Source organism: Ovis canadensis, chromosome 6 (genome assembly GCF_042477335.2).
Source record: "Ovis canadensis isolate MfBH-ARS-UI-01 breed Bighorn chromosome 6, ARS-UI_OviCan_v2, whole genome shotgun sequence".
NCBI lineage: Eukaryota > Metazoa > Chordata > Mammalia > Artiodactyla > Bovidae > Ovis > Ovis canadensis.
In genome coordinates, this window is record NC_091250.1 from 97,544,734 (window position 1) to 97,556,860 (window position 12,127).

At 39.4% G+C, this 12,127-nt stretch overlaps 1 protein-coding gene and 2 pseudogenes across 11 annotated transcripts in view; all 3 read right to left on the reverse strand.

The window, feature by feature from the left end:
* The window catches only part of EPHA5 (EPH receptor A5), a 408,801-nt gene that overhangs the window by 228,694 nt on the left and 167,980 nt on the right, over positions 1–12,127 (reverse strand). The gene's annotated exons all lie outside the window — the stretch shown is intronic.
* On the reverse strand, positions 2,657–3,460 carry LOC138442571 (craniofacial development protein 2-like; annotated as a pseudogene).
* LOC138442570 (craniofacial development protein 2-like) lies at positions 4,549–5,433 on the reverse strand (annotated as a pseudogene).

Consider the following 12,127-nt stretch of genomic DNA (forward strand, 5'->3'; position numbering starts at 1 on the left):
CATTCCACCCTGACGAATCCATTTTCCCATTCCCTGCTATAAACACATTATAAAGTACCTGTAGCCTGCAGCAAGTTCAACAACAGGTCTTAGCCCACTGTCTGTGCTTGTTAGATTTAGAGCTACCAGAGCTTGTTGTGAAGCTCTGATTCTGAAATCATTATGTAACTTAATTTTTCCCTTATTTTAAATTTCCTGAAAATTCTTTTTATTTAAAAAGTAGGTATAACTTTCAAAACCCCCATCTTTGTAATTCAAACCAACAGAAAATGGTCTAAACCTCACTAACTGATTTATATTTGCTTAGTTCAGTTCAGTCCAGTCACACAGCTGTGTCCGACTTTGCGACCCCATGAATCGCAGCACGCCAGGCCTCCCTGTCCATCACCAACTCCCAGAGTTCACTCAGACTCACGTCCATCAAGTCAGAGATGCCATCCAGCCATCACATCCTTGGTCGTCCCCTTCATCACCTGCCCCCAGTCCCTCCCAGCATCAGAGTCTTTTCCAATGACTCAACTCGACACATGAGGTGGCCAAAGTACTGGAGTTTCAGCTTTAGCATCATTTGCTCCAAATAATCCAAGGGCTGATCTCTTTCAGAATGGACTGGTTGGATCTCCTTGAGTCCAAGGGACTCTCAAGTCTTCTCCAACACCACAGTTCAAACGCATCAATTCTTCAGTGCTCAGCTTTCTTCACAGTCCAACTGTCACATCCATACATGACTACTGGAAAAACCATAGCCTTGACTACATGGACCTTTGTTGGCAAAGTAATGTCTCTGCTTTTCAATATGCTATCTAGGTTGGTCATAACTTTTCTTCCAAGGAGTAAGCGTCTTTAATTTCATGGCTGCAATCACCATCTGCAGTGATTTTGGAGCCCCAAAAAATAAAGTCTGACACTGTTTCCACTGTTTCCCCATCTATTTCCCATGAAGTGATAGGACCGGATGCCATGATCTTCATTTTCTGAATGTTGAGCTTTAAGCCAACTTTTTCACTCTCCTTTTTCACTTTCATCAGGAGGCTTTTTAGTTCCTCTTCACCTTCTGCCATAAGGGTGGTGTCATCTGCATACCTGAGGTTACTGTTATTTCTCCTAGCAATCTTGATACCAGCTTGTGTTTCTTCCAGTCCAGCATTTCTCATGATGTACTCTGCATATAAGTTAAATAAGCAGGGTGACAATATACAGCCTTGAAGGACTCCTTTTCCTATGTGGAACCAGTCGGTTGTTCCACGTCCAGTTCTAACTGTTTCTTCCTGACCTACATACAGATTTCTCAAGAGGCAGGTCAGGTGGTCTGGTATTACCATCTCTTTCAGAATTTTCCGCAGTTTATGTGATCCACACAGTCAAAGGCTTTTGCATAGTCAATAAAGGAGAAATAGATGTTTTTCTGGAACTCTCTTGCTTTTTCCACGATCCAGCGGATGTTGGCAATTTGATCTCTGGTTCCTCTGCCTTTTCTCAAACCAGCTTGAACATCACGAAGTTCACAGTTCACGTATTGCTGAAGCCTGGCTTGGAGAATTTTGAGCATTACTTTACTAGCATGTGCGGAGAAGGCAATGGCACCCCACTCCAGTACTCTTGCCTGGAAAATCCCATGGATGGAGGAGCCTGGTAGGCTGCAGTCCATGGGGTCACTAAGAGTCGGCACAACTGAGCAACTTCACTTTCACATTTAATTTTCATTCATTGGAGAAGGAAATGGCAACCCACTCAAGCGTTCTTCCCTGGAGAATCCCAGGGACGGGGGAGCCTGATGCGCTGCCGTCAATGGGGTCACACAGAGTCAGACAGGACTGAAGTGACTTAGCAATAGCAGTTACTAGCATGTGAGATGAGTGCAATTTTGTGGTAGTTTGAGCATTCTTTGGCATTGCCTTTCTTTGGGATTGGAATGGAAACTGACCTTTTCCAGTCCTGTGGCCACTGCTGAGTTTTCCAAACTTGCTGGCATACTGAGTGCAACACTTTCACAGCATCATCTTTCAGGATTTGAAATAGCTCAACTGGAATTCCATCACCTCCACTGCTTTGGGTAGTGATGCTTTTTAAGGCCCACTTGACTTCACATCCCAGGATGTCTGGCTCTAGATGAGTGATCACACCATAGTGATTATCTTGGTCGTGAAGATCTTTTTTTGTACAGTTCTTCTGTGTATTCTTGCCACCTCTTAATATCTTCTGCTTCTATTAGGTCCATACCATTTCTGTCCTTTATCGAGCCCATCTTTGCATGAAATGTTCCCTTGGTATCTCTAATTATCTTGCAGAGATCTCTAGTCTTTCCCATTCTGTTCTTTTCCTCTATTTCTTTGCATTGATTGCTGAAGAAGGCTTTCTTATCTCTTCTTGCTATTTTTTGAAACTCTGCATTCAGATGCTTATATCTTTTCTTTTCTCCTTTGCTTTTCCTTTCTCTTCTTTTCACAGCTATTTGTAAGGCCTCCCCAGACAGTCATTTTGCTTTTTTGCATTTCTTTCCCATGGGGATGGTCTTGATCCCTGTCTCCTGTACCATATCACGAACCTCATTCCATAGTTCATTAGGCACTCTATCTACTAGATCTAGGCCCTTAAATCTATTTCTCACTTCCACTGTATAATCATAAGGGATTTGATTTAGGTCATACCTGAATGGTCTAGTGGTTTTTCCTACTTTCTTCAATTTGAGTCTGAATTTGCTAATAAAGGGTTCATGATCTGAGCCACAGTCAGCTCCTGGTCTTGTTTTTGTTGACTGTATAGAGCTTCTCCATCTTTGGCTGCAAAGAATATCATCAATCTGATTTCAGTATTGACCATCTGGTAATGTCCATGTGTAGAGTCTTCTCTTGTGTTGTTGGAAGAGGGTGTTTGCTATGACCAGTGCATTTTCTTGGCAAAACTCTATTAGTCTTTGCCCTGCTTCATTCCACATTCCACCGCCAAATCTGCCTGTTACTCCAGGTGTTTCTTGACTTCCTACTTTCGCATTCCAGTCCTCTATAATGAAAAGGACATCTTTTTGGGGTGTTAGTTCTAAAAGATCTTGTAGGTCTTCATAGACTCAATAAACTTCAGCTTCTTCAGTGTTACTGGTTGGGGCATAGACTTAGATTACCGTGATATTGAATGGTTTGCCTTGGAAATGAACAGAGATCATTCTGTCGTTTTTGAGATTGCATTCAAGTACTGCATTTTGGACTCTTTTGTTGACCATGATGGCTACTCCATTTCTTCTGAGGGATTCCTGCCCACAGTAGTAGATATAATGGTCATGTGAGTTAAATTCACCCATTCCAGTCCATTTTAATTTGCTGATTCCTAGAATGTTGACGTTCATGCTTGCCATCTCTTGTTTGACCACTTCCAATTTGCCTTGATTCATGGACCTGATATTCCAGGTTCCTATGCAATATTGCTCTTTACAGCATCGGACCTTGCTTCTATCACCAATCACACCCACAGCTGGATATTGTTTTTGCTTTGACTCCATCCCTACATTCTTTCTGGAGTTATTTCTCACCTATCTCCAGTAGCATATTGGATACCTACTGACCCGGGGTGTTCCTCTTTCAGTGTTGTATCATTTTGCCTTTCATACTGTTCATAGGGTTCTCAAGGCAAGAATGCTGAAGTGGTTTTCCATTCCCTTCTCCAGTGGACCACATTCTGTCAGACCTCTCCACCATGACCTGCCTGTCTTGGGTTGCCCCAAGGGGATGGCTTAGTTTCATTGAGTTAGACAAGGCTGTAGTCCTAGTGTGATTAGACTGACTAGTTTTCTGTGAGTATGATTTCAGTGTGTCTGCCCTCTGACACCCTCTTGCAACACCTACCATCTTGGGTTTCTCTTATCTTGGGTTTGGGGTATCTCTTCACGGCTGCTCCAGCAAAGTGCAGCTGCTGCTCCTTACTTTGGATGAGAGGTATCTCCTCACCTCGCTCTTCTTTACTTTCAAAGTGGGATAGTTCCTCTAGGCCCTCCTGCGCCTGTGCAGCCACCACTCCTTGGACATGGGCTGGTTCCTCCTGGCAGCTGCCCCTGGCCTGGGGCATAGGGTGGCTCCTCCCGGCCGCTGCTCCTGACCTCAGGCACGGGGTGGCTCCTCCCATCCGCAGCTCCTGGCCTTGGTCACAGCTGCCTGCACTTGAAATGTTCCCTTGGTATCTCTAATTTTCTTGAAGTGATCTCTAGTTTTCCCATTCTGTTCTTTTCCTCTATTTCTTTGCATTGATCATTGAAGAAGGCTTTCTTATCTCTTCTTGCTATCTTTGGAACTCTGCATTCAGATGATTATATCTTTCATTTTCTCCTTTGTTTTTCGCTTCTCGTCTTTTCATAGCTATTTGCAAGGCCTCCCCAGACAGCCATTTTGCTTTTTTGCATTTCTTTTCCATGGGGATGGTCTTGATCCCTGTCTCCTGTACAATGCCATGAACCTCATTCCATAGTTCATCAGACGCTCTATCTATCAGATCGAGGCCCTTAAATCTATTTCTCACTTCCACTGTATAATCATAAAGGATTTGATTTAGGTCATACCTGAATGATCTAGTGGTTTTTCCTACTTTCTTCAATTTGAGTCTGAATTTGGTAATAAGGAGTTCCTGATCTGAGTCACAGTCAGCTCCTGGTCTTGTTTTTGTTGACTGTATAGAGCTTCTCCATCTTTGGCTGCAAAGAATATAATCAATCCAATTTCGGTGTTGACCATCTGGTGATGTTCATGTGTAGAGACTTCTCTTGTGTTGTTGGAAGAGGGTGTTTGCTATGACCAGTGCATTTTCTTGGCAAAACTCTATTAGTCTTTGCCCTGCTTCATTCCACATTCCAAGGCCAAATTTGCCTGTTACTCCAGGTGTTTCTTGACTTCCTACTTTTGCATTCCAGTCCTCTATAATGAAAAGGACATCTTTTTGGGGTGTTAGTTCTAAAAGGTCTTGTAGGTCTTCATAGAATCGTTCAACTTCAGCTTTTTCAGCGTTACTGGTTAGGGCACAGACTTGGAGTACTGTGATATTGAATGGTTTGCCTTGGAAATGAACAGAGATCATTCTGTCGTTTTTGAGATTGCATTCAAGTACTGCATTTTGGACTCTTTTGTTGACCATGATGGCTACTCCATTTCTTCTGAGGGATTCCTGCCCACAGTAGTAGATATAATGGTCATGTGAGTTAAATTCACCCATTCCAGTCCATTTTAGTTTGCTGATTCCTAGAATGTCGACATTCACTCTTGCCATCTCTTGTTTGACCACTTTCAATTTGTCTTGATTCATGGATCTGACATTCCAGGTTCCTATGCAATATTGCTCTTTACAGCATCGGACCTTGCTTCTATCACCAGTCATATCCACAGCTGGATATTGTTTTTGCTTTGACTCCATCCCTTCATTCTTTCTGGAATTATTTCTCCACTCATCTCCAGTAGCATATTGGGCACCTAATGACCCGGGGAGTTCCTCTTTCAGTATCCTATCATTATGCCTTTTCATGCTGTTCATGGGGTTCTCAAGGCTGCTGCTGCTGCTGCTGCTAAGTCGCTTCAGTCATGTCGAGTCTGTGCGACCCAATAGATGGCAGCCCACCAGGCTCCCTCGTCCCTGGGATTCTCCAGGCAAGAACACTGGAGTGGATTGCCATTTCCTTCTCCAGTGCATGAAAATGAAAAGTGAAAGTGAAAGTGAAGTCGCTCAGCCGTGCCGGACTCTAGCGACCCCATGGACTGCAGCCTGCCAGGCTTCTCCATCCATGGGATTTTCAGGCAAAAGTACTGGAGTGGGGTGTCATTGCCTTCTCCCTCTCAAGGCTAGGGATGTTGAAAAATCTGACCTCTGTCCCAGCACTGCCTCTAATGTTTTCTGTATCTTCCAAATAAGGTCTGGTTCTTTTTTGTCCCAATTCTTTATGAATACTGCAGAACAAGAATTTTCTGGTCTTCAACCCAGTCTTTTGGGCTTTTCTGAGTAATTGATAATTGTATTGTAACTATGCAAACAGACATATTTTCAATAATTGCAGTTGACTTATTCAAAGTCAACACCTACTTTACTTTCCTCATCATTTTCATCTATCTTTCATACTGGTAAGCAAAAGACTTCTCTGTATTCAAATAAAATTAAAAGAGCAATCTTGACCCTTCTCCAAATCATCTCTGCATGAAAATTAGTTTTCCAGAGTATGGAGACTTTAATAACATATGACCTGAGCTCTGTGGTTCGTAAAGAACAGACTTAAAGTATCATCCAGCTCATCCAATATTTACATTGCAGAAACCTCTGTGGTTCCTTAATGTAAATGTAAGAGTTTGAGTTAGTGTACGGGAACCAGCAGAGGCCCTACTTACTTCATGACTGACATCTGGCTGTTCATATCACACCACTGTCCTCTACCAAGAACGCTTTCCTTACCCTGTGCAATCGGTCCTTCTTTAAATCTTCATTTAAATTTTCTATTCTCATAATTCACTGCAATTGAAATGATTCAATATAAATTATACAACTGTATGAATAAGGTGGTCTCACACATCCCACATTTTATGTTAAATCACTTACTATAAGTGATACCCTGGGAATTGAGAGTATATTAAGGGAGTCTAAAAAAAGCATGATTAAGAGAAAGAGGCAAAGGATATAAAAGAAAAGCATTATCAGGTGGCTGCTAATTTAGGATCATTTAGTGAATTTAATTTTTTTCATACTCTGTCTTTTCTATTCTTAATATTTAATCAAAGAATATCAGTAGTTACACTAACACAAAGTATATAATTGAAGCATATTTAATACAATCATGACATATTATGTAGTATAATATTTATTATAACATGATGGTGGTTCAGACGGTAAAGAATTTGCCTGCAATGCGGGAGACCTGGGTTTAATCCCTGGGTTGGGAAGATCCTCTGGAGTAGGACATGGCAACGCACTCCAGTATTCTTGCCTGGAGACTTCCCATGGACAGAGCAGACTGTTGGGCTAAAATCTGTGAGGTCACAAAGAATCGGACATGGCTGAATGACTAATAACAAATAAAACAACAAACAAATGTAATATAGGAGAAATTATATTATGTGGTATGTATTATATATCAGAGCCCACAAAAGTAATAAAAAGCATAAAATGACTACTGAATATTTTTTCTCGGTCCCCTGGTTCTTCATGTAAAATAAACTGATATCATACATTGTCACAATGACCTGGAGCTTGAGCTTTAAAGGAACAAAGTATGAAAACAAAGATCAGGAATACATTTTCACTTGGCCTGATATTTCACTTCCCTTTGCTTTTGTAGTGGAGAAGACTGGCTAGTTTTCCTACAGTTCTTTGTCCTCCTTTGTAAACAGTATGTGGCAGGATATCCACCTAGCTGGATAAAAAATGTGTTTTAACAGAAACAAAGTTGTTCTGCTATATGATGAAAACCATACTTTATAACCAAATGAAAAAAAAAAACAGAAAAACAGTTTTAAGTTGAGCTTATAAATCTGATGCTGTACAATATTTTCCTTTGTGAAATAGTTTGGATATCAAAGACCAGAAGCTATTAATGTGGAACTGAGGCTTTACAGAGATTTTTTTTTTTTAAAAAAAGATGTTCCAAATAACTCTGATGAATTTTCAGATTCCTCTTGATTTTTTTAGTTGCATCTACCTCCTCTTGAGAAAAAGAAAGCTACTGAGTAAGAGGGTTAATACACAGGATACCTAGAGGCAAGTTTTCAGGTTCAAAGGTGTCTTTTCTTTAACCTAGAACAAATAAGGGGAGAAATGGTAGATGTTTTGAAGGTGATTAAGCCAGTATGACAAAAATATTAGAAAACGTCAGAGCAAATATTGAACTATGAAACGCCTAGATATAATTCAAAATGATTGACTAGGTAAACAACTTGGTCTCCCCTTCCAAGTACAACTGTAAATACATAAAATATTTTACTGCAGTCTACATTGCTTTCACTGTATTTTTTTCTTTCATTATACTTTTGATGGGTAAGCACTATGCTGCAACCACTAGCGATGAAGATCTGAATATGAACATTTAACTGAATATGAAGACCTACAAGATCTTCTAGAACTAACACACACACACACACACACACACACACACACACACACAAAAACCCTTTTCATCATAAGGGACTGGAATGTAAAAGTAGGAAGTCAAGAGATACCTGGAGTAACAGGCAAGCATGGCCTAGGAGTACAAAATGAAGCAGGGCAAAGGCTAATAGATTTATGCCAAGAGAACACACTAGTCACAGCAAACACACTCTTCCAACAACACAAGAGATGACACTATATGTGGACATCATCATGTGGTCAATACTGAAATCAGACTGATTATATTATTTGCAGCACAACAAACTTCGGAAAATTCTTAAAGAGACAGGAATACCAGACCACCTTACCTGCCTCCTGAGAAATCTGTATGCAGGTCAAGAAACAACAGTTAGAACTCGACATGGAATAGTAGACTGCTTCAAAATTGGGAAAGGGGTACATCAAGGCTGTATATTGTCACCCTGCTTATTAAACTTATATGCAGAGTGTATCATGTGAAATGCCAGGCTGGATGAAGCACAAGCTAGAATCAAGAGTGCCTGGAGAAAAATCAATAACCTCAGATATGCAGACAACAGCACCCTTATAGTAGAAAGTGAAAAAGAACTAAAGAGACTCTTGATGAAAGTGAAAGAGGAGCGTGAAAAAGTTGGCTTAAAACTCAACATTCAAAAAACTAAGATCATGGTTTCTGGTCCCATCACTTCATGGCAAATAGATGGGGAAACAATGGAAACAGTGACAGACTTTATTTTTCTGGGCTCCAAAATCACTGTAGATGGTGACTGCAGTCGTGAAATTAAAAGACACCTGCTCCTTGGAAGAAAAACTTTGGCAAACATAGACAGAAAATTAAAAAGTAGAGACATTATAATGCCAACAAAGATCTGTATAGTCAAAGCTATGTTTTTCCCATTAGTCATGTATGGATGTGAGAGTTGAACCATAAAGAAGGCTAAGTTCTGAAGAACTGATGCACTTGAACTGTGGTGTTGGAGAAGACTCTTGAGAGTCCCTTGGACTACAAGGAGATACAAGAAGTCCATCCTAAAGGAAATCAGTCCTGACTAATCACTGGAAGGACTGATGCTGAAGCTGAAGCTCCAACATTTTGGTCGCCTGATATGTACAGCTGATTCATTAGTAAACACCCTGATGCTGGGAAAGATTGAAAGCAGGTGATAAAGGGGACTATGGTTGGATGGAATCCCCATCTCAATTGACATGAGTTTGAGCAAACTCTGGGAGATAGTGAAGGACAGGGATGCCTGACATGCTGCAGTTCATGGGATCTCAATGAGTCAGACATGACTGAACAACTAAACAACAACAGTACTTCAGGAAGTCTATCAAACAACTGGAGTGCTACTGTCAAAGAAAATTTAGAGAAGTGAAACTGAAATAGGTATGAATAAAATCTTTTAAAAGATAAAATGTTTTTAAGTGACACTGTCCAAAGAGAAAGGGGTTAGAGACAAAGTATAGACAGCAAAATAGATATTGTGTTGTGCTTTGTTGTCTTACCAAAAGAAGACTAGATGGACAAAGATGTGATTGTTTCAAATGTTAAACCACCATATTCTTTGGGCTTCCCCTATGGAAGCCCTATCCACCCACAATGCAGGAGATGCAGGAGAATGAGCTCAATCCCTGGGTTGGGAAGATCCCCTGGAGGAGGCAATGGCAACTCACTCCAGTATTCTTGCCTGGAAAATTTCAAGGGCAGAGAAGCCTGACAGGCTACAGTACATGGAATCACACAGTCAGACATGACTGCACATGGGCACATGCACACACACACACACACACACATATCTGTTATTATTGCTTTATATTTTTATACCAGAGAGGTACTTCTATGTTATTTGTGGTATGTACATTTATATACTACCTGTCACATCACTCAGTTTTGAAAGTATTTCTGTATCTTATTTTCTCTCCAAACTATAAGTTCCTAGGAGATCAAAGCTTTGTTGTATATTTGTATATATACACATATACGTATACATATGTATACATATGTATATATGGTTGAAGCCAATCAAGCTTTACTTGGATTATCCAAATAGAATATCAGAAAATGACCTGTAAATAAAGGGTTAAATATTTGCTGACGCATATATAGCACACTCAGCATATATAGCTGAGCCACTGCTTCAGTTTTCCTGCTGTGAGAACCCCACAAACAGTATGAAAAGGCAAACAGATATGACACCAGAAGATGAGCCCCCCAGGTCAGAAGATATCTGATACACTACTGGGGAAGAGCAGGGGACAATTGCTAATAGCTCCAGAAAGAAGCTATGGGGCCAAAGCAGAAACGATGCTCAGTTATAGATATGCCTGGTGGTGAAAGTAAAACCTGAGGCTGTAAAGAACAATACTGCATAGGAACTTGGAACGTTAGGTCCAAGAATTAAGGTAAATTGGATATGGTCAAGCAGAAGATGGCAGGAATGAACATCAACCTCTTAGGAATCAGTGAACTATAATGAATGGGAATGGATGAACTTAATTCAGATGACCATTATATCTACTACTGTGGTCAAGAATCCCTTAGAATAAATGGAGTAGAAATGCTAATGTGTTTAATTCTGAATAAAATCTTGGCAATTTTCCATGTCAATAAGGAAGTTTTTCAAGGACTCACACAAATATTTTCCCAAGAAAAAGAACACATTGTATGGCAGTTGAAATACTGTAGACATAAGTAAATATTACCGAGTTACTAACTATTCTTACAAAGCAAAGGAAGGGCACCTGAATTTTGTGTTTACAAATATCTAATCCATCCAACAAAGATCTACTCTGTTCCACAATGATAGACATCATATAAACGTCACATCTTTTTATGAGGCACTGTCAGTTTCTTTTTCCTTCCTTAAGGAAACTGCCATACCATGTTATCTCCTAAGTTCCATGTAGAGTCCCACAGTATGTATCCTGAGCTTTAAGAAGAACCTGTATTTGAAGTCAATAGATTTTTTTAAACCTTACTTTTGCAATTTTCCATCTATTAAATGACTATTAACTAGACATGTCTTCAAACAAGTATAATAGTGAAGTGGAATTTGGCAGGTAATGCTATGACTTATATTAAAAGTCACCTTTATGACTGTGTCTGAGAAAGAGAAACAATTTAATATAATTTCACTCATCCATTCATTCACATGTTTTTGATTATTTTGTCCCAGGGAATGAAATGATAATGACAAAATTTAGAAAGACAGATTTCAAATCTATTATGAATCTAACATATAGCTTTTCATATTTTAAGAAAGATTTGTATATGATATATTCTTTCTCCTATCTACAGAAGTTATTGATCTATTTGCTACAAGTCTCCTCCTGCTCTTAAACTGTATAGATACACATCTGTGGGCCATTCAAGTAACCTACTGCACCCTTTGGAACCACTGAAAAGCTATTTACTATACTCTAAAGAGCAGTGATCTGCCTTAAAGTGTTCACATTTAAAAGTACAGACTTCCTCAAATGAAAAACATAAAGAAATAAAAACACAATGACCTTACTAAAACATATAGACTCATTGTTTTCTCAAAGAGAAGAACCTTGGCATGAATAAACCATGAATGTACCATTGAAGGAATACTGCAAGAATTATCAGTTATAGCATGTCAAATTTCTTTATTTCTTTGCTTTGAACAAGTGCCATAGCATTTTTCTGAATCTGCTCTTATATATCTTTCTCTCAAACAAAGATGTTTTGAAAATCTCTTGCTAGCTGACTACTATCTTAAACAATGAGGTTATAGAGATGAGTAATACTTTCTTTAACTTGATTTTGCCATTTAGTGGACAAATTATCCTCTGAGAATCTCAGTTTCTTCATATAAAGTATGATAAAAATATACTACTGCTATCTACCTCATTCAATTTTATTATGAAATCACCAATATCTGGCCCAATTATGTGCCATATAGTAAAAATTCAACTGATGATAGGTATTATTCTCTCATTTATCAAAATATTGCTATCTGATAAACTGTCAGAAGTAGGACAAATCTGAATGTAACAAAGGTACAAATAAAAAGGGAGAGAACTATAA